The following is a 23,244-nucleotide window of genomic DNA, read 5'->3' on the forward strand; positions in this document are numbered from 1 at the left end:
CTAGGTTACTACCCACACCCCCTTCTCTTATCTATGTTACTCATCACATCTCCGCCTTCCCTTATCTATGTTACTCCCCACAACTCTGCCTTCCATAATCTATGTTACTCCTCCACATCTCCCCTTCCCTTATTTATGTTACTCCCCACATTTTCCCTTTCTTATCTATGTTACTATCCACAACTCCCCCTTTACTTAACTATGTAACTCACCCTCATCTCCCCTTCTTTATCTATGTTACTCCCACACATCCCCCTTCCCTTGTCTATGTTACACCCTACATCTCCACTTCCCTTAGCTATGTTACTCCCCACATCTCATTTTCCCTTATCTATGTTAGTCCCCCACATCTCCCTCTTCTTTATATATTTTATTCCCCACATCCCCATTCCTTCTCTATGTTACTCCTCAAATCTCCCCCTTATCTACATTTCTCCCACATCTGCCCCTTCCCTTATCTATGTTTCTCCCCACATCCCCTTTACTTATTTGTGTTACTCCCCAAATCTCCTCCTTCCTTATCAATGTTGCTCCCATATCTTCCCCTTCCCTTATCTATATTACTCCCCACCTCTCCCCTTCCTTGATAATGCTACTCCCCACATTTCCCCATCCTTTATCTATGTTTCTCCCCATATCTCCTCTTCCCTTATCTATGTTACACCCACACACCCTCTTCCCTTATCAGTCTTACTCCCCCACATCTTCCCTTGTTTATCTATGTTACACCCCACATCTCTACTTCCCTTATCTATGTTAATCCCCATATCTCGCCCTTCACTTATCTATGTTACTCCCCACTTCCCCCTTACTTTTCTGTTATTCCCCACATCTCTCCTTCCCTTATCTATGTTACTTCCCACATCCCCCTTCTCTTATCTATGTTTCTCATCACATCTCTGCCTTCCCTTATCTATGTTACTCCACACAACTCTGCCTTCCATCATCTATGTTACTCCCCCACTTCTACCCCTTCCCTTATCTATGTTACTTCCCACATCTCCCCTTCCCTTATCTATGTTACTCCCCACATCTCCCCATTCTTATCTATGTTGCTCTCCACAACTCCCCCTTCTCTTATCTCTGCTACTCATCACATCTCCACCTTCCCTTATCTAGGTTACTCCCCACAACTCTGCCTTCCATCATCTATGTTACTCCCCCATATCTCCCCCCTTCCCTTATCTATGTTACTCTCCACATCTCCCCTTCCCTTATATATGTTACTCCCCACATCTCCCCTTTCTTATCTATGTTACTCTCCACAACTCCCCCTTCACTTAACTATGTTACTCCCCCTCATCTCTCCATCTTTATCTATAGGTTCATAGGTTCATAGGTTCATACTAGGCTATCTGCCCTAGGGCATTTATAAGCCTAGCCAGAATGTGTTTGGCTTTCGCCACTCATTTTAAATTTATTTTGCTATGCCCTTTTTCGAGGTTAGTATACTGTGCCTCTATCTAACAGTGACACAGAAGTGATACCCGGGGTAAACCTACGATCTCCCATCCACTCATCAAGATTCCTCTTGAAGAGAGTCAATGAGGGACTCTGCCTAACCTGGACTGGGATTTTATTCCAGAGTGAAGGGAGCCTCTGGGTTATGAATTTGTCTCTCCAGCATGTCCTATTTATTTCAGTGCTGAGGTTCAAGTCTCTCGAGCGTGTAGCTCGATGGGATTTGGATTTTCTGAGGTGCAGCATGTCCATTAATTCGGTTGGACATGACTTTATACGCCAGGCACAGATCGCCTCTGAACAGGCGGTATGCCACTGAGTAGAGCTGGAGTTTCTTTAACCGGGCAGCATATGGCATCTGTTTGAGCCCTTTGATCCTCTTGGTGAGGTACTTTTGGGGTCTTTCCAGTTGCTTCAGGTGTCTGGTAAGGTACATCCCAAAAGGGCATTGTACTCAATTATGGGCCTGATGAGGATGAGTAAAGAGGCACGATGACCTCCCTGATCTAGATGTGAATCCCTTCATGATTAGGTGGGCTATATAAAATGTTTTTCTAACCACTTTGGCCACATGGTTGTCAAATGAGAGATTGCTATCAACTTGGGTCCCCAGGTCCCTAATTACTTCTTCTGTACTTAATGGATTTCCACCTATGTGGTAATTTGTGGGCACTTTGTTTTTGCCAAAGGGGATGACTATACACTTTTTGGCATTTAGCTTGAGGCCATTGCTCTGGCACCAGTTGTCTGTTTCTATGAGGCCCTTTTGGAGGATGCTTGTGTTGGCTGGAGAGTCGATTATGGCGCCCAGTTTGCAGTCATCTGCAACTTGGTCAGCCACAGTCCTTCTGTGTTGGCCTGTACCTCCAAGAAATATATACCGAACAAGAGATGTCCCAGGACTGAGCCTTGTGGGACACTACTTGTAACTGGTTTGAGTCTGACATGGCTCCAGCAATTCTAACCATGTGGGTTCTGTCCTGAGCCAGTTTGCAATCCATCTAGTGACATAGGGGTTTATATTTAAGCTGGTGAGCTTATCTATAATGCCCGAGTGGGTATTGTATCGAAGGCTTTTGAGGTCCAGGTAGGCTGTGTGGACCACCTTCCCTCGCCAATGGCCTTGGTGACTGTTTCAAAGAAATCAACCAGGTTTAAGAGGCAGGATCTGCCCTTAACAAAGCCGAACTGGGTAGGATCCAGTGTTTGTAGGTCCCCAATATCTTTATTTATGAGGTCCATGATGATCCTTTCCATAGCTTTGCAGACCAAGCTAGTCAGGCTTATGGGGCGATAGTTTCCAGGATCCGTTGAGGCACCACCTTTATGGAGAGGAACCACTGTTGCTGTACCAATCTTTGGGCACATATCCTGTAGTAAGGCTGAGACTGAACAGTAGTTTTATGTTTGGGTTTAGCTCTTCTTGAGTTCATGTAGGACGCAGCCCAGGACACCATCTGGTCCCATTGATGCTGTGTTTTTGGCTTTGGAGAGGGCGGCTCTTACCTGAGCATCTGAGATGTCAGGGGGCAGCACTCTGCTGGGATAGATATTTGCGCTTTGATGGGGAGGGGGTTTGCGCTGAACCTGTCAGCTAGGATGTTGGCAATGTCTGTGGGTTCGTGTATTTTGTCATTTTGGACTAATTCTGAGCATATCTGGGAATTACCACCCAGGTTCCTAACATAACTAAAGAAAGCCTTGTGATTATCCTTAGTGTCCTGTGCAATTTTTCTCGAAGCTGGCCTTTGACAATTTTATGTGTGCCCGTAGTTTTGCTAATACTGATCAGTGATGCCTTCCTTTTGGGATTTTGCTTTATCATTTAATAGCTTCCTCCTTCTATTGTATAGTTTGTTTATGGTTGGGGTCCACCAGACAGGACGCCTGCATTTGGAGGATTGGGTCTTGGTTTTATTTGGGATCGATGATCCATGCATTCCTGAAGGTGTTCATAGAATGCGCTTATAAAGGATTCTGCGGTCTGGCGTATTTTCCACAGGCTGGGCTTTGAAGGATTCCACCTCAGTTTTGAGGAGTGTAAAATTTGCTTTAGAGAAGTTTTTCACTGTGGTTTTCTAGGCAGGGGGTGGGGTCGGGATGTGAATATCCAGTGAGATTAGTTTATGGTCTGATCTTACCAGTGAGGGATACACTCTGGTCTGGAGCATAGAGTCCCCATGTTGGTGATGATCAGGTCCAGTATGTTTTCCTCTTGTGGGAGTGGTAACAAGTTGTTCCATAGCATTTGAATTTATAAATTCTAGGAACCTTTGGGCTAGGGTGTTGGAACTAGAGTAATGCTCCCAGTCTATGTTTGGGTAGTTGAAGTCGCCCAATATAATGGTGTTTGGAGAGACCTTCATATTTTCCAGTGTTCTCAGGAAGGCCGAATGGGGTTCCTGGGTTTGGGAGGGTGGTCTGTAGCAGGCTATAAACTGGAAGGCAGTTTTACCCACTGTTAGTTGCACATGGATAGTCTCTGATGCTTCGTGCTTTGCCACCAACCTGGAGGTGTGGGTATCTTTGATGAATATCGATACTCCCTCCTTTTGTGGTTCGGTCCAAGTTTTGGGGCCAAAAAGCATGGTATGAGGTATAACCTGGTAGTGCTGGGGTGCTCGGGAGCCCTGAACCAGGTTTCTGTTACTGCACAGACATCGATGTTCTCCATGCTAAGGAGAGTTTCAAGTGCATGCATCTTGAGGTTTAGACTTCATGCTGAGTAGCATTACTCTTAGTTTCTTATCCCTTGTGATACCTATGGAGGTGGGTTTGTCTTTTGAGCCTTGCCTAAAAGGCACTATGGGGGTAGCAAGAGCCTTTGCCAATATCCGAAAGCCCAGGGTGACAGGTGCAAGCCGCCCTAGCGAAGCATCGTGGCTTGTCGAGCATATCATCCCAAGCTGACAGGCATTGGATCCCCTTTGAATGACACCAGTACTTAAGCCAATTGTTGAAATTGATCATCTTGTCTTCATATTGTGGCATCATTCTTGGTGAGGGTAAGATGCTACTCAAGGTCAGGTCATACGCCTGGGCTACATGCTCAGAGAGCTCCTTTATGTCTCTTTTCATGTAGTCCAGGGAGATACATCTCAGGTCATTCACACCAGCATGGACAATGACTGAGTCATATTTGTACTTGCCTTGGAGTGACCTGAGTGCTTGAGTTATGTGGCGGATCCTAGCACCCGACAGGCTACTCACCGTGACCTCTCCTTGTTCAGCCTGGTGAGCGGGACGCCAGTGTGCCTGATTTAGAGTCACCTATTACAAGTGTATCAGGTGTGTTGTTTAGTCTTAAGGGCTGTGACTGTTTGGCACACTGGCTTTGTGAGATATGTGTTGCACGTGTTTTGTTTTGGGGTAGCGGCTGCTTGGGTGTCTGCTTTGAGGTCTCTGCTGCTCGCAGATCTTTATTTAGAGCCTCCGAGTATGTTTTGTGTGATTATGTGTTTGGTTTGCTGTCGTGGTAGGTCTACGTGAGACTGGAATTGTAGTGAGTGTGGTTTCCTTCTCCTCCTGTCTGGTTATGCTAGTACTGAGTTGAGAGAGCTTAGCCTCCAGTTTGGCTATATGGTTGCATCTCTCACATGTGTTGGAATTTGTTGGGAGGAGGAGAGGGTTGTCTGTGTACATGAGGCAGTTGTAACATTGCCTCAAGATTCCCAGATTCACCAGCTGGACCGGAGAGGAGATTGACAACTGACCTTGGACATGCTAGAATAATATTGGGAATTCCTTAATAATTGAAAACCAGGGCCAGTGGGGAGTGAGGGTGTAGTGCTTTTAATTTTTAGTGCTGACTTATATAATTGCTTTAGTGAGCAAGTGCCAGGTAACTTAAGTGCAATGTGTTACAGGTAACTTAAATGCAAAAACGACAAACAGTAACTTTCTTTCAAGTGAAACAAGGAAATAAGTACAGTAAGCAATGCAGATATCACTAGTGATCCACAGAAGTGCTATGCTCCTCCCCCACATCCCCCTTCCCTTGTCTATGTTACACCCCACATCTCCCTCTTCCCTTATCTATGTTAGTCCCCAACACCTTCCCTGTCTTAACTATTTTACTCCCCACATCCCCCTTTCCTTCTCTAAGTTACTTCCCAAATCGCCCCTTCCTTATCTATGCTTCTTCCCACATCCCCCCTTACCTTATCTATGTTTCATCCCAGATCCCCTTTACTTATTTGTGTTACTCCCCAAATCACCCCTTCCTTATCTATACTGCTGCCATATCTCCCCCTTCCCTTAACTATATTACTCCCATCTCCCCTTCCTTGATAATGCTACTCCCCACATCTCCCTTTCCCTTATCTATGTTACTCCCTGACAACCCCTTCCCTTATTAATGTTACTCCCCCACATCTCCCCTTGCTTATCTATGTTACTCCACCACATCCCCTTCCCTTAGCTATGTTAATCCCCACATCTCCCTCTTCCCTAATCTATGTTACTTCCCAAATCTCCCCCTTCCTTATCTTTGTTACTCCACACCCCCTTCCCTTATCTATGTTAATTCCCAAATCTCCCCCTTCCCTTATCTATGTTACTCTCCCACATCTCCCCATTCCTTATCTGTGTTACTCGTCAACGTGTCCCACATTCTTATCTATCCTAATCCTCCATGTCTCCCCCTTCCTTATCTATTTTACTCCCCGTCATCTCCCCTTTCTTATCTATGTTAGTCCCTGACATCTCCTCATTCTCTTATCTGTGCTACTCCCCACATCTCCCCCATCCCTTTCCTCTCATTATTTTTACACTCACACACAACACCTTCTGCCATACTGCTACACTTTTTATAACAGTAACCTTAGGCCTTATACTACAAACTTCTCTGTCACTAAAATCTCCTTCTTCCTTATCTGTGTTACTCCCCACATCTCCCCCATCCCTTCCCTCTCAGTATTTTTACACTCACACACAACACCTTCTCCCATACTCCTACACTTTCTATGACCGTAACCTTAGGCCTTATACTACAAATTTCTCTGTCACTAAAATCTCCTTCTTCCTATCCCTCTTTTTTCCCATCCCTCCTTTTCCTTCACTTAATTTCCCATAAAGACATTCTACTTACTGACTTTTTTGTTGTCCTTAAACACCTCAGTAAAGTCCACTCCATTATATATGCATACATATCTATTATACCTATGAAATGCATAGGTATCTAAGGCCTGCTTTACTTCAAGTTGTATGCTAAAAAGTAATAGGTTCATAGGTTCATAGGTAGGTCCTAGGCTATCAGCCCAAGGGCCTAAGTAAGCCTAGCCAACAAGATTCCTTGGCTTATGCCACCCAAGAAATTTAATTTCCTGTGCCCCTGTCGAGAAGAGCCACAGAAGTGATCCCCAGGGTGTATTTCCTATTTCCCATCCACTCATCAAGACTTTTCTTGGAGTGCTAATGAGGAACTTTGCTTGACATAGATGGGTAGCCTGTTCCAGAGTATAGGAAGTCTCTGGGACAGGAATCTATCTCTCCAGCATGTCCTGTTTATTGTGGTGGCAAGGTTTAGGTCCCTAGAGCGTGTAGCTTGGAGGGATTGGGATTTCTTTAGGTGTAGCATGTCCAACAGCTCTGGATTAAACATAACTGATAACAAGGTTTAAGTGAAAACAAGTAAATAAGAGAACACTGAATACATTTTGTTTTTACATATGTTAGGCAGAAATCTCCTCAGAGTAGGCAAAATGCTACAGAGTAAAGCTGGAGTTTTTTGAGACGGTCAGTGTAGGGCATCTGTTTGAGGCCAGTAATCCTCTTTTTGAGGTACTTCTGTGGCCTTTCCAGCTGCTGCAGATGTCTTGTACGATACATTCCAAAAGGGGCGTTGTACTCTATAATGGGTCTAATGAGTGCTGAGTAGAGGGGAACAATAACCTTTTTTTTTTCCTAGATGAGAACCCTTTTGTTTTGAGGAGTAGAACTGTATGTAAACTTGCATTGAGTTTTTCTCCTCAGGCCCCTGCTGAAAATGGGATCATGCCCAGTCGACTTTTCCGGTCAACAAAAACAAACAAATAAATAAATTTCTCCCTTAAGAAAAACTGCACTTAGTAGATGAGGTATCCTTTCAGCCTTGTGAAACTGAGAACCGTGTTAGCACTTTTTCTCTTTCCTTGTAGAAAATGATTCAAGATGTTCTGTATTTCTATGAGATTTTATGGAATGTAACAGTCACACCAATCAGGCTCTCTTTTAATATAACATTTACTCAAATAACATTCTCATTTAATGTGTAACATTCCCACAAATCAGATATGACAAAATAAATTCATCCGAACTGGGTGTGACCAAACCATCCATGAAAAACTAACCTATTTCTATTAACCTGATTCGAGAATAGATTCTACTCTCTTAACTTTCCCAGCCTTTTACATATTTTTCTTTTATATAAAATATAACAGACAACAGCAAATACAGCAGTTAACATTAAACAGGGATGGCATGCACAATTATTTAACTACTATGAAGTTCATGGATACCTTATGAAAATGACTCCCAGAGTGACACTAACAGCTCCTTAGAGGGATAAGAAAAAACAAACAATAAGCAAACTTAAATACAAACTGGCTTAATGTAGATAGTACAGACATTAACATAATATTTCCCCATTTCTGAAGAAAGACTATTAGCCACACAATTCATTACATGAACTTAAAACAGTAATAATAATAATATCTTCAGACATGGCACAGCCCCAATCACCCTAATGCCTCATGTGGCATGGTGGCCTAAAATGTGCAATAGCAGGAGAATATAGCAAGTCATTAAACCTGGTCTGGAGATGAACCACACATTAGAAAGCTTCTGCAACTAATTATGTCATTATATAGACACCAGTCTTTTCTTTAATTTCTAAAAATATTTTAACAAAAAGCCATTCTAGATAAGAACATTGCAGGATTTATTCATGGCTGGTATGGTTTGTCATAAATGAGAACCTTGAATTACCAAAGTCAGTTTTCATTAGCCTGCATTACCTAAAACCTAAACATCTTCTGCTGCTTTTACATGTTTTTGTTGAATTAGTGTTTTTTAAGTATATATTTTTTGTTCTTTTTTTTTTTTTGCTTTCATATGTTCTTCCATTTAGCAAAAATAGTCCACACATTTCTGAGCTATGTAAACTTTGTTGTTGCATACCAATGGAATTTTGGTATGTAATTCTTTGAGTTTCAAGTTTGATGCCTAAAGTTTCTGTATGAGTTTTGATGACTTGTTAACTTAGTGTGATCTTTTTAATATCTAATTTTATATAACTGTCTGTCCTTAAAAGAATCTTCTCTGGTTATTTATTATGTGCGATGTAATGTAAGCTGTTGAGTCATTTGTGGGACTTCAGTGACTCAGACTTCTAAAACGACTTTAATCCGATTCACATCAGTTGCTGAATTGACATATTCATTACCAGTACCTGTTTCTTTGGTCCTAAACTTGTTTGGGTGAGGAATGCTGGATTTATCATAGACATGCCAAATGGTTTTGTACAACTGGCTAACACATTTTCAGTGTTAATTAAACGTTTAGAAATTACCACTAACATATTTTTGTGTAAGATGCTATAAACACTAACACCTTAAAAGTGAACAGGGAACAAGGTATTATACAATCAAAGTGTGTTAAGTGTCTGAAGAGCTAAGCAGTGTCATTTGTACTGAAATGGCTAAAATAAATTGTATAACTCCAGACAATGTGTAATAATGATTACGTCAAAATGCTTTCTTTTCTACTGGTTATTTTAAACCTTGCTCTGTTGACCTCTGTTTAAAATTCTCTTTAATTTTGTTTTTAGCATGGTCAAGACGGAGAAGACGGCGGACCTCCAGGAAACCATCAGGTATTAGTTATAATTATATTATCATGTGATTTGATTAAAGAGTTGACAAACAGAAGTATGGTATTTGTGGAATAAATATACACTGAATAAACATACAATATACACAGTTAGGCTAAGTGCTCTTTCTGTAGTTTTATTCCATTTTAGGTGATTTTGTTTCCCCTATTTCTTTTGCTTGAAATACAATGTATCAATGTATTTGACTAGTCTGAGTGCCACAGAATACTGATGCAGCCATTTCACTGTCTGGGATTACTGTTACACAGGGAAAGAAACAAATGGAAAAGCACCGTTTAAAGTATTTGCCATAGCTTTTTAAGTGTTCTGCTTTTGTTTTGCATTGGTTGCGATAGCAGCAGTATCACTTACTGTAATGGCAACTGTTACATGTGTTTTTTTTGGTGAAATTTATTTCCTAGCTGAAACTGTCAAGACATACCTTCTGTTGGCATTCTCAAACCTGTTTCTCTGAAACTCTTCCCCCAGCATGATGTCATGTTAGGTAAATGGTGCTGTAGTAGAGCTGGAAATACTGACGCACAAAAGGCTTTTTTCACAGACTTGCTCTTATTTTTCCTGGGATTCAACTGTTGCAGGAGAAAAACTAGGAACATCAGCTATAAACTTACATATATAATGTGCAAAATATTGTTTGGGAGATAAAATTCCATAATTTGGAGATGTAAGTGGTATAGAGAGATTCCCCAACATTATTTTATGATTTGGCTACAAACAAGATGAATTTGTTTGAAGATCAAAAGTCTCTGCTACTAGAGTAGAATTTTGGTTAATTTTGCAGTGAGGGGCATTTTTCTGGCACCTAGAGAAGTTTCTGAGCATTAACTAGTTGAAAAAAATGTTAAATAATGGGGTAATTATAGCCAGTCCTGTTTTCCTACCACAATGCAGTGGTGGGATCTCTGTGGGGTGTTTGTAGTAAATTTAGCTGTTTTATTGCAGCATGTTTCAAGTTTTAATTTGAGACTTTTATTTAAGTTAGTAAGACAGTGGAAGAATTGTATGTGCCCCTATTAGCCAATGTGTGCCACCATAAAGCCCCGTAGCCCTGAGACAGTAATCTACTCAGTGTCCAGTTGCTTGGGTTACCTGGGATAGCTCTGTTGAGTAAAAGCTGGATGTAAAGCAAATCCGCTTGTCAAACAGGAACTAAGTATCGCTACACTGACAGGATAGCACATGAAAGTAGATGACATGATGGTAAGGAGGAGGCTGGGTATCTTATGTATCCAGGATCCAAGATGGAATGGCAGTGGCTTGGGATCCAGAGTCGGCAACTCAGGAGGAGGAGGGCAGGCTAAAAACTGTGTGGGAATTGGCATGAGAGAGAGGCTTCAGAAGACAGTGAGGGATGTCATCAGAATTAGTGATGGACACATGGCAATCAGACTCCAGCCTAAGGATAGGGCAGTATTCATAATTTCAGCCTATGCTCTATAGCAGGATTGTGATGAGGAAAAGTGTGCATTAATATAGCAATTGCAGGACCTACTAAATAAAGCAGGACAGCATGAACTGGTGTTGATAATGGGTGACCTGAATGCACATATCAGGACAGACAGAATAGGATATAAGGACTGCCTGGGTCCACAGGGGTGGGGCAACAGTAGTAACGTAGGAGAGGCCATTCTAGTCTTCTGTCTGGAAAATGGCTTGATAGTAGCCAACACAAGGTTCTGAGAGAGAAACAGTCACAAGATCACATACAAGAGCAGCCAACATGAAACTCAGGTAGACATCCTCCTAGTAAGGAAAGGGCACTGGGGTAGACTCAGTGATTGAAAAGTCATCCCCTCATGAAACAATTGATACACAGCCTAAAACACTGATTGCCCCAAGCAGATGCAAACACTGGTTGCCACAAGCAGACGCAAGTAGTAGTCAGAAAGGGTTGTAAGACCTGTAGAGACTAGGCTGAAGACTTAGAAGTTGATTGGAGAGAAAACAGAATAATTTAAGGGATTGCTCAGGACTCAACACCTCAAGAAGAAGAGGAAATAGGTGGAATTGAAGAAGAATGGCACAGCCTCAAAACAGCCTGTATGAGAACTTACAGAAGTAATATGGCAGTAATAGAAATAAGGTACATAAGGAAAGCTGGTGGTGGAATGCAGAAATCCAGGAAGTTATCAAAAAAAAAAAAAGAAGTAGTGCAGGAAAAACTGGGAGATGGAAAAGATGGACCAGGCTAGGAAGGAATACTGGCTAGCTAACAAAGAAGCTAAGAGTGAAGTTGACATAGAAGAGAACGAAGCATCAGTGGTATTCTACCAGCTTTTGGAAAGTGACTCGATGGCACAAAGAAACTCTATCAGGTTGCAAGGCAAAGACAGAAAGATAAAAAAGACAGACACCCTTCATAAAAGATGCCAGCAGCAACCTACTCACTAGTCTATAGGATGTCAAAGGCAGATGGAAGGAGTGCTTCCAGCGGCTTCTGAATGAAGAAAACCTGACAGAAGCTGTACTGCTCAAGACAGTCTACGATGAATGAAGATGTGAAGTCCACCATAGAAGTAATAAGAACATCGCTGGGGAAAATGAAGTCAGTTAAAGCAACAGGCTCAAATGAGTTCACAGCTGATATGATCAAGATATTGGGTGATACAGCAAAGACATGGCTCCTGTGGTAACTCACAGCAGTATAACTAGAAAGGCATTTGTCACATGAATGGAGAATAAGCAGACTAGTGACAGTGTCCAAGAACAAAGAGGACATTCACAACTGTGGGCAGTACAGAGGTATCAAACTTTTATCAAACTGCATGCATGTTCTGGTGATGGTGATTGATAAATGAATACACACAGTAGTAGAAAGTAAGATGGGAGATGAGTTTGGATTCAGATCAGGATGCAGCACAACTGACTACTTGAGAAGGTACTAGAGATAAGGAAATAGTCCAAATGGGCATTCTTAGACTTGGGGAAAGCATATGACAAGGTCTCAAGATAGCTGATTTGGGTAGTTCGGTTGTAGCTCAAAGTCTAAGAAACGTGGTAGAATTAGTTCAAGCTAGGACCCAATAACTCAAGTATGAGCAACGTTCAGTCTCACAGAGGGGTTCCAAGTAGGAGTGGGTGTGTATCAGGGTTCAGCTGTGAGCCCACTGCTGTTCATACTGGTGATGGACTACATTAGCAAACAGGTTGGAAGGGACAAATCAGCAAATCTACTAAATGCAGACAATGTGGCATTACAGGCAGACACTGAACAGGAACTTCAGCAAAGGATAGGGGAATGGAATGCAAAACTGAAGACAGGATGAAACTGACTACAGATAAGCAGCTGTGATGGTAACAAATGGGGGAAATCAGAAGAAAATGTAAACTGAGATAGAAGGGAAAATATTAGACCATGTTAACAGCTTCAAGTATCTGGAAGGGTTGGTTGAGGAGAAAGGAAACCAGAATGAGGAGGTCAAAGCTAGACTCAGAGGGGCTGCAGCCAACTGGCACAGAGTGCTACTGGTAGTGTATGACACAATAATGCAAAAGAAGCTGAAAAGGAAGGACTTTGGAACTGTGGTGCAACCAATACTACTGTATAATACAGAAACCTGGGCAGTAAAGGTAGAGCAGTTGAGGAAGCTACAGGTGATGGAAATGAAGTGTCTGAGATGGGTGATAGGATGCACACTCTGGGACAGATGAAGAAATAAGAGCAGATGCCAAAGTATCTCCAATTTCCAAAAAGGTCAAAGAGAACAGATTATGGTGGTTTGGCACATGTGCAGAAAAGCAGAAGATAATGTGGTGAAGAACATATGGGATGAAAGAAAGAAGGCAAGAGGAAACAAGGGCATCCAGCAAGGAGGTGAGTGGAGTGTGTGTAAGAAGACCTGCAACAGTCAGACATGGATGTCTAAGAAGGTGGTAGAGTGGAATTGAATAGAGAGAGATGGTTACAGTTGATATGACACCCAGACCTCACATAGAGAATGGGAAAATGGAGGATGATGATGATGATGATAGGCAAACATAATGTAAATCACTACTTTGTGTGCTGGATTGCAAATTGGATGACCAACAGATGCCAGGTTGTTAAAGTTGGTACACTTTCTGCATGTAAAACTGTAATCAGTGGGGTGTCACAGAGATCCATGCTAGACCCTCACTTGCTTGGCATTTAATATGCAGACATTCAACCAATATCAATGAAATATGGCTGACAAGTTTGCTGATAACTGCTAATTGGGTAATGTTATGTACTCATCCACTGATACCAAACTGTAGCAATGATTGGAATATGCACATACCTGGAGTTCTGAAACAGTCTAAAGTTAAATGTAAAAAAAGTGTAGTGTAGTAATGTTTGGTAGAACAAGTTGCTTGAACCTCATATGTTAGAAATGATACTCCTCTTTAGACAGAGAGGGTCATAAGACACCTGGGTAAGTAAGTGGAAAACTCTCTTTCTGTCTCTCATGTGATCATTGTGTTTCCATCACAGTAAGGAGATCCTTTGATCTGTACCTGTGAATTACCAAAGCATTACCCTCAAAATCCAAAGAAGTCATCCTACACTACAGCACCCCTATATGGTAGGTACAAATCCAAGCATATTGCTCATCTGGAAAGGATCCAAGAAAATCAAAGATCTTAACTGTTTCAACTCTCCCAAAAGATTAGCATGACGACTTACCTTATACTCAGTAGTCTATTGTCTGCTCTGAGGTGACCTGCATCCAGCTTTTTGGGCTGTGGAAGACCCAGTCCTATATGACCTTCTATTTTCCCCCTGAAACTAATGCCTCTGATAGATCTACAATAGAGACCTAAATCTACAACACTAATAAACAAGACTCACTGGAGGGACAGATTCCTAATAGAGCATATTCCCAGCCTGTGGAACAAGTTGCCACTACAGGACAAGCAAAGTGCTACTTTGGCTTCCTTTAAGCTAGTCTTGATGGGCGGATGGATAGACATAAATTTACACCAGTGCTATCATCTGAGGCCCTGCTCAGTAGCACAGGTAAGCAGTATTAACTGCTTGACAAAAGTGTGAAGAATCTTTAAGTTTGTCTACTGAAAGGTGCGTACTGCTAGGCATCTTCCTATGTGCCTATTCATTGAAAACAGAAACCACAAGCTAGATTGTCTGTTGGGAGCAATGTATATGTTTATTAGTCTTTCAGCACTTACTTTCATCTCTTTTCAAGACTCTATCAGGACTTTTTCAGGCACCACCAGTTTTGCAAAATACAGTAAGCGTATAAGATCATGTGATTAAGTTGCTATTATACAACAACCCCCCCATTAATATTCCAAAACGTGCATGCTGATTGGCCAGCATGCCCGTTGTAAATCCCACAATATACCAATGGAAAAAAGATCCGGTCACCCGGACTTTTTTTCCGTTGGTATAAAGTCCTCAAAATATTTTTTTTAAACAAATAAAAAGAAAAAGAAAAAGAAAAAAAAACGAAACAATGCAGACTTTCTTTTCTCTGTTGCTTCCATTTGTAAGCATTGATGTACTGGGTACGCATAGAACGCAAGTCCCATACTCATACTTAGTACATCAAGACAGGGAAGCAGTATACCACAACCAGCGGAAGAACAGTAATGCGCCATTATAAAAAGACATTATTTAAGAAAACTATTTTTTTTTCTTAAATAATGTCATTGTATAATAGCAATAACTGACTCCGTGGTTGTGGTATATTGAAATTTACCCACGGTTGGCTTTATTTAATCACTTGGGCTTTGCCCTCATGATTAAACCACACTAACTGTGAGTAAATCTTCAATATACCACAGCATCTCATTAGTTATTGCTTTAGTATTCAAGCCATGAGTTATGCTGACATCCAAACTAACCTGCCACTTGTAAAGCTGCCACTGTCAAATGCACTAGCTGTACTCTTATTCTTGATATCATATGTGTGCTTGTATATATGCTTCATAAGCTTTTGTGGCATTCACCTAGGTAGCATGACTCACACATATGTAAGCAGCAGCATAAACAGCAAAATCAGAATTGCATGTAAATGCATTAGGTGATTTTAAGCTTAAACCAGTAATGGCACAATAAACACTAGGAACTCACATTCAATCAAATTAAAAGAAAAACTACCAGTTTGCAAAACTAAGCTTAAACAACACCTAAAGTATAACTGGATGTGTTCCTGCTACACACCTGGCTAAAGCCCATCTGTAATCACTTCACTACAATACAAGGCACACAAAAAATGCTGTATATCTATATTACTCCCCACACCTCCCCTTATCTATGTTCCTCCGCCACACACCTCTTACCTTATCGGTGTTACCTCCCGACATCACCCCTTTCTCTATGTTACTACCCGACATCTCCTCTTCCCTAATCTAAGTTACTCCCCACAAACCCCTTCCCTTATCTCTGTTACTCACTTATACCCCCCTTCAATTATTGATGTTTCTCACCTAAATTTCTCCTTTCCTTATCTTTCTCTCTACCCACAGCTCCCTCTTGCCTTATCTATGTTGTTCAGCCACATCTCTCCCTTCCCTTATCTTTGTTACTCTCCTACATGTCCCCTTCCCTTATCTATGTTTCTCCCCATCTCCTACTTCCTTTATGTATGTTACGCCCCGCATCTCCCCCTTCCCTTATTTTTTGCTTCTCCCCATACCTTCCCTTTCTCTTATCTGTGTTACTCCACCACATCTTTCCCTTCCGTTATCTATGTTACTCCACACATCTATCTGTTCCCTTACCTATCTTACTCCTCCAAATCTGCCCCTTCCATTATCTCAGTTACTCCCCACATCTCCCCACTCTCTTATCTATGTTATTCCCCACATCTCCCCTTCCCTCATCTATGTTTCTCCCCACATTTCCCCTTCCATTATCAATATTACTCCCCCATATCTCCCCCTTCTCTTATCTATGTTATGCCCCACATCTACCCCTTCTTTTCTATGTTAATCCCCCATATCTTCTCCTTCTCTTATCTATGTTACTCCACCACATCTTTCCTTTCTCTTATCCATGTTAATCTCCCACAACTTCCCACTCTCTTATCTATGTTATTCCCCACATCTCCCCCTTTCCTTATTTATGTTATGCCCCACATCTACCTTCTTCTTTAACAATGCTACTTCCCCATATCTTCCCCTTCTCTTATCTATGTTACTCCACCACATCTTTCCTTTCTCTTATCCATGTTAATCTCCCACAACTTCCCACTCTCTTATCTATGTTATTCCCCACATCTCCCCCTTTCCTTATTTATGTTATGCCCCACATCTACCTTCTTCTTTAACAATGCTACTTCCCCATATCTTCCCCTTCTCTTATCAATGTTACTCCAGCACATCTTTCCCTTCCATTGTCTATGTTACTCCACACATCTTCCCCTTCCCTTATCTATGTTATTCCTCCACATCTCCCCTTCTTTTATCTATGTTACTCCCCATACCCCCTTACCTCCTTACCTTACCTATGTTACTCCTCCACATCTCCTCCTTCCCTTATCAATGTTACTCCGTATACCCCTTCCCTTACCTATGTTACTCCTCCTCCACATCTGCCCCATACCATATCTCTGTTGCTCCCTATATCATCGTATTCCCTTATCGATGGCATTCCACCACATCTTCCCCTTCTCTTATCCATGTTAACCACCACATCTTCCCATTCCCTTATCTATGTTATTCCCCACATCTCACCTTCCCCTTATCTCTCTTACTCCCCACATCCCCCTTCCCATATCTATGTTACTCTCCACATCTCCCCGTCAATTATCTATTTTACTCCCCACATCTCCTCTTCCCTTATATATGTTACTCTCTACATCTCCTCATCCTTTTTCTATGTTGCTGCCCAACTCTCCCCCTTCCTTATCTATGTTATGCTCCACATCTACCCCTTCCTAATCTGTTACTCCCCATATCTTCCCCTTCTCTTAATTATATTACTCCACCAAATCTTTCCCTTATCTATGTCACTCCACACATGTAGCTGTTCCTTATCTATGTTACTCCCCAACATATCCCCTTCCTTATCTATCTTAATCCCCACATATCCCCTTCCTTCATCTATGCTACTCCCCCATATCTCTCCTTCTCTTACCTGAGTTACTCACATCTCCTCCTTCCCTTATCTATGTTACTCCCCACATCTACGCCTTCTATCACCTATGTTACTCCCCACATCTACGCCTTCTATCACCTATGCTACTCCTCCACATCTCCCTCATCTCTTATCTATGTTACTCCCTGCATCTCCCATTCCTTATCTATGTTACTCCCTGGATGTCCCATTCCATATCTATGTTACTCTCCACATCTCCCCATTCCATTATCTGTATTACTAACCCACATCTCCCCTTTCCTTTATCTATGATACTCCCCACATCTCCCCTCCCTTATTTATGTTACCCCCACATCTCCCCGTCACTTATGTATTCTACTCCCCATATCTCCTCTTCTCTTATATATGCTACTTCCTACATCCCCCATAATCCTATCTACATTACTACCCAAATCTACTCCTTCCTTATCTATGCTATGGTCAACATTCCCCTTCCCTTATCTGTGTTAGTCCCCATAGCTCCCCTTCCTTACCTATGTTACTATTCACATCTCCCCATTCCATTATCTATATTACTAACCCACATCTACCTTTCCTTTATCTATGTTACCCCCACATCTCCCCGTCACTTATGTATTCTGCTCCCCATATCTCCTCTTCTCTTATATATGCTACTCCCTACAGCCCCCATAATCCTATCTACATTACTACCCAAATCTACTCCTTCCTTATCTATGCTATGGTCAACATTCCCCTTCCCTTATCTGTGTTAGTCCCCATAGCTCCCCTTCCTTACCTATGTTACTATTCACATCTCCCCATTCCATTATCTATATTACTAACCCACATCTACCTTTCCTTTATCTATGTTACCCCCACATCTCCCCGTCACTTATGTATTCTGCTCCCCATATCTCCTCTTCTCTTATATATGCTACTCCCTACAGCCCCCTTTCTCCTATCTACATTACTACCCAAATCTACTCCTTCCTTATCTATGCTATGGTCAACATTCCCTTCCCTTATCTGTGTTAGTCCCCATAGATCCTCTTCATTACCTATGTTACTGTTCACATCCCCCATTCCATTATCTATATAACTCCCCTACATCCCCCTTCCATTATCTATGTTACTTCCCACATTTCCACATCACTTATCTATTTCACTTCCCACAGCTCCTCTTCCCTTATGTATGTTACTTTTTACATACCCCCTTCCCTTGTCTATGTTATTACTGAAATCTACCCCTTCCTTATCAGTGTTATGCCCCACATCTCCCCCTTCCCTTGTCTATGTAATTCCACACACCACCTTCTCTTATCTATGTAACTCCCCACAACTCTGCCTTCCATCATCTATGTTACTCCCCCACTTCTCCCTTTTCCCTTATCTGTGCTACTCCCCACATCTCTCCTTCCCTTTTTTATGTTACTCCCCATATCTCCCCTTCCTTTATCTATGTTACTCCCCGACAACCCCTTCCCTTATCAATGTTACTGCCCCACATCTCACCTTGTTTATTTGTTACTCCCCCACATCCCCTTCCCTTATCTACATTTCTCCCACATCTGCCCCTTCCCTTATCTATGTTTCTCCCCACATCCCCTTTACTTATTTGTGTTACTCCCCAAATCTCCCCCTTCCTTATCTATGTTGCTCCCATATCTCCCCCTTCCCTTATCTATATTACTCCGCAACTCTCTCATTCCGTGATAATGCTATTCTCTACATCTCCCCCATCCTTTATCTATGTTTCCCCCATATCTCCTCTTCTGTTATCTATGTTACTCCCCCACACCCTCTTCCCTTATCAATTTAACTCCCCCACATCTTCCCTTGGTTATCTATGTTACCCCTGCATCCCCTTCCCTTATCTCTGTTAATTCCCATATCTCGTCCTTCACTTATCTATGTTACTCACCACTTCCCCCTTCCTTTTCTATGTTATTCCCCACATCTCCCCTTCCGTTATCTATGTTTCTCCCACATCTCCCCTTACCTTATCTATGTTACTCTTCACATCTCCCCTTTCCTTATCTATGTTCCTTCCCACAGCTCCCCCTTCCCTTAACTCTATTACTCCTCACATCTCCCCTTCCTTGATAATGCTACTCCCCGCATCTCCCCTTCCCTCCTCCATGTTTCATCCCATATCTTCGCTTGCTTTATCTATGTTACTCCCCGACATCCCCTTCCTTTATCTATGTTAATCCCCATATCTCCCTCTTCCCTTATCTATGTTACTTCCCAAATCTCCCCATGCTTATATTTGTTACTCTGCACATCTCCCCTTCCTTATTTATGTTACTACCCACAACTCTCCCTTCCCTTATCTATGTTAGTCTCCCACATCTCCCTGTTCCTTATTTCTGTTATTCATCAACGTGTCTCACTTCTTTATCTATCCTAATCCCCCATGTCTCCCCCTTTCTTATCTATTTTACTCCCCGTCATCTCCCCTTCCTTATGTATGTTAGTCTCTGACATCTCCTCCTTCCATTATCTATGTTATTCCCCACATCCCTTCGCTCTCACTATATTTACACTCACACACAACACCTTCTCCCATACTCCTACACTTTTTTATAACAGTAAGCTTGGGCCTTATACTACAAATTTCTCTGTCACTAAAATCTCCTTCTTCCTATAACCTTTTTTTCCCCATCACTACTTTTCCTTCACTTAGTTTCCCATGAAGAAGTTCTACTTACTGACTTTTTCATTGTCCTTAAACACCTCAGTAAAGTCCACTCTATTATATATACATACATACCTATTATACCTATGAAATGCATAGGTATCTAAGGCCTGCTTTACTTTGAATTGTAATAGGTTCATTGGTTCATAAGTAGGTACTAGGCTATCGGCCCAAGGGCCTAAGTAAGCCTAGCTAACAAGGTTCCCTGGCTTACGCCACCCAAGAAAGGTAATTTCCTGTGCCCCTGTTGAGCAGAGCCACAGAAGTGATCCCTGGGGTGTATTTCCTATTTCCCATCCACTCGTCAAGATTTTTCTTGAAGAGTGCTAATGAGGAACTTTGCTTGACATAGATGGGTAGCCTGTTCCAGAGTATAGGAAGTCTCTGGGACAGGAATCTATCCCTCCAGCATGTCCTGTTTATTGTGGTGGCAAGGTATAGGTCCCTAGAGCATGTAGTTCAGAGGGATTGGGATTTCTTTAGGTGTAGCATGTCCAACAGCTCTATGTTTAACATAGCTTTATATGTTAGGGAGAGATCTCCTTGGAGTAGGTGATATGCTACAGAGTAAAGCTGGAGTTTTTTGAGGTGGTCAGTGTAGGGCATCTGTTTGAGGCCAGTAATTCTCTTTGTGAGGTACTTCTGTGGCCTTTCCAGCTGCTGCAGATGTCTTGTGAGGTACATTCCAAAAGGGGCGTTGTACTGTATAATGGCTCTAATGAGTACCGAGTAGAGGGGAACAATGACCTCTTTTTTCCTGGATGAGAACCCTTTTGTGATGAGGAGTAGAACTGTATGTAAACTTGCGTGGAGTTTTTCTCCTCAGGCCTCTGCTGAAAATGGGATCATGCCCAGTCGAACTTTTCCGGTCAACAAAAACAAACAATTAAATAAATAACTTTCTCCCTTAAGAAAAACTGCACTTAGTAGATGAGGTATCCTTTCAGCCTTGTGAAACTGAGAACCGTGTTAGCACTTTTTCTCTTTCCTTGTGGAAAATGATTCAAGATGTTCTGTATTTCTATGAGATTTTATGGAATGTAACAGTCACACAAATCAGACACTCTTTTAATATAACATTTACTCAGATAACATTCTCATTTAATGTGTAACATTCGCACAAATCAGATATGACAAAATAAATTCATCCGAACTGGGTGTGACCAAACCATCCATGAAAAACTATTCCTATTAACCTGATTTGTGAATAGATTCTAGCCTCTTAACTTTCCCAGCCTTTTACATATCTTTCGTTTATATAAAATATAACAGACAACAGCAAATACAGCAGTTAACATTAAACAGGGGTGAGATGCACAATTATCTAACTACTATGACGTTCATGTATACCTTATGAAAATGACTCCGAGAGTGACACTAACAGCTCCCTTAGAGGGATTAGAAAAAAACAAGCAATAAGCAAACTTAAATACAAACTGGCTTAATGTAGATAGTACAGACATTAACATAATATTTCCCCATTTCTGAAGAAAGACTATTAGCCACAAAATTCATTACATGAACTTAAAACAGTAATAATAATAATAATATCTTCAGACATGGCACAGCCCCAATTGCCTTAATGCCTCATGTGGCATGGCAGCCTAAAATGTGCAATAGCGGGAAAATATAGCAAGTCATTAAAACTTCAAACCTGGCCTGTAGATGAACCACATATTAGAAAGCTTCTGCAACTAATTATGTCTTTATATAGACACCAGTCTTTTCTTTAATTTCTAAAAACATTTTAACAAAAAGCCATTCTAAATAAGAACATTACAGGATTTATTCATGGCTGGTATGGTTTGTCATAAATGAGAACCTTGAATTATCAAAGTCAGTTTTCATTAGCCTGCATTACCTAAAACCTAAACATCATCTGCTGCTTTTACGTTTTTTAAGTATATATATTTTGTCATTTTTTGTCCTTTTTTTTTTTTTTTTGCTTTCATATGTTCTTCCATTTAGCAAAAATAGTCCACACATTTCTGAGCTATGTAAACTTTGTTGTTGCATGCCAATGGAATTTTAGTATGTAATTCTTTGAGTTTCAAGTTTGATGCCTAAAGTTTCTGTATGAGTTTTGATGACTTGTTAACTTAGTGTGATCTTTTTAATCTCTAATTTTACATAACTGTCTGTCCTTAAAAGAATCTTCTCTGGTTATTTATTATTTGCGATGTAATGTAGGCTGTTGAGTCATTTGTGGGACTTCAGTGACTCAGGCTTCTAAAACGACTTTACTCCCATTCACATCAGTTGCGGAATTGGCATATTCATTACCAGTACCTGTTTCTTTGGTCCTAAACCTGTCTGGGTGAGGAATGCTGCATTTATCATAGACATGCCAAATGGTTTTGTACAACTGGCTAACGCATTTTCAGTGCTAACTAGGTTTCATCATATAACAGTCTTGTATTCTGTTTAACTTTAATAACCTTGAATACTTGTGTTTTTTCCTCCTTCTCTGCTTTTATCTCCTTTTCACTACCTCTAAACTTTTGCAATACCATTGTTTAGAAATGACCACTAACACATTTTTATGTAGGATGCTATGAACACTAGCACCTTAAAAGTGAACAGGGAACAATGTGTTATACAGAGTGTAAGTGTCTGAAGAGCTAAGCAGTGTAAACCTGCAGTGTCATTTGTACTGAAATGACTAAAATAAATTGTATAACTCCAGACAATGTGTAATAATGATTACGTCAAAATGCTTTCTTTTCTACTGGCTATTTTAAACCTTGTTCTATTGACCTCTGTTTACAATTCTCTTTAATTTTGTTTTTAGCATGGTCAAGATGGAGAAGAAGGCGGACCTCCAGGAAACCATCAGGTATTAGTTATAATTATATCATCATGTGATTTAATTAGAGTTGACAGAAGTATGGTATTTGTGGAATAAATATACACTGAATAAATATAAAATATACACAGTTAGGCCAGTTAACAACGACCGCCACCAGTACTGTTAGCCAACAGGATGCTGGCGGAAATTGGGCTACTGTTGGCCGAAAGAGGAGAAGAGGGGGAAGGCATGGCCAAAGGCAGGAAGAGAGGAGAAAGGCTAGGACTGTGGCAGTGTGGGTCGGAACTTTGAATGTTGGCAGTATGATTGGTATAGGGAGAGAGCTAGCTGATATGATGGACAGAAGGAAGTTGGTATATTGTGTGTGCAAGAGACCAGATGGAAGG

The 23,244-nt window shown here is 41.3% G+C and overlaps 1 long non-coding RNA gene across 1 annotated transcript in view; it reads left to right on the forward strand.

Moving 5' to 3' along the window:
- Positions 1 to 22,885, forward strand: part of LOC122790407 — a 164,880-nt gene extending 141,995 nt beyond the window's left edge. Inside the window, exons 4-5 of the long non-coding RNA XR_006363013.1 lie at positions 9,269 to 9,313; positions 22,841 to 22,885. This is a non-coding gene — a long non-coding RNA (uncharacterized LOC122790407). The remainder of the gene's footprint in view (positions 1 to 9,268; positions 9,314 to 22,840) is intronic.
- Positions 22,886 to 23,244: the final 359 nt, after the last annotated feature.

Source organism: Protopterus annectens, chromosome 16.part0 (assembly GCF_019279795.1).
Source record: "Protopterus annectens isolate FY-2018-M chromosome 16.part0, PAN1.0, whole genome shotgun sequence".
NCBI lineage: Eukaryota > Metazoa > Chordata > Ceratodontiformes > Protopteridae > Protopterus > Protopterus annectens.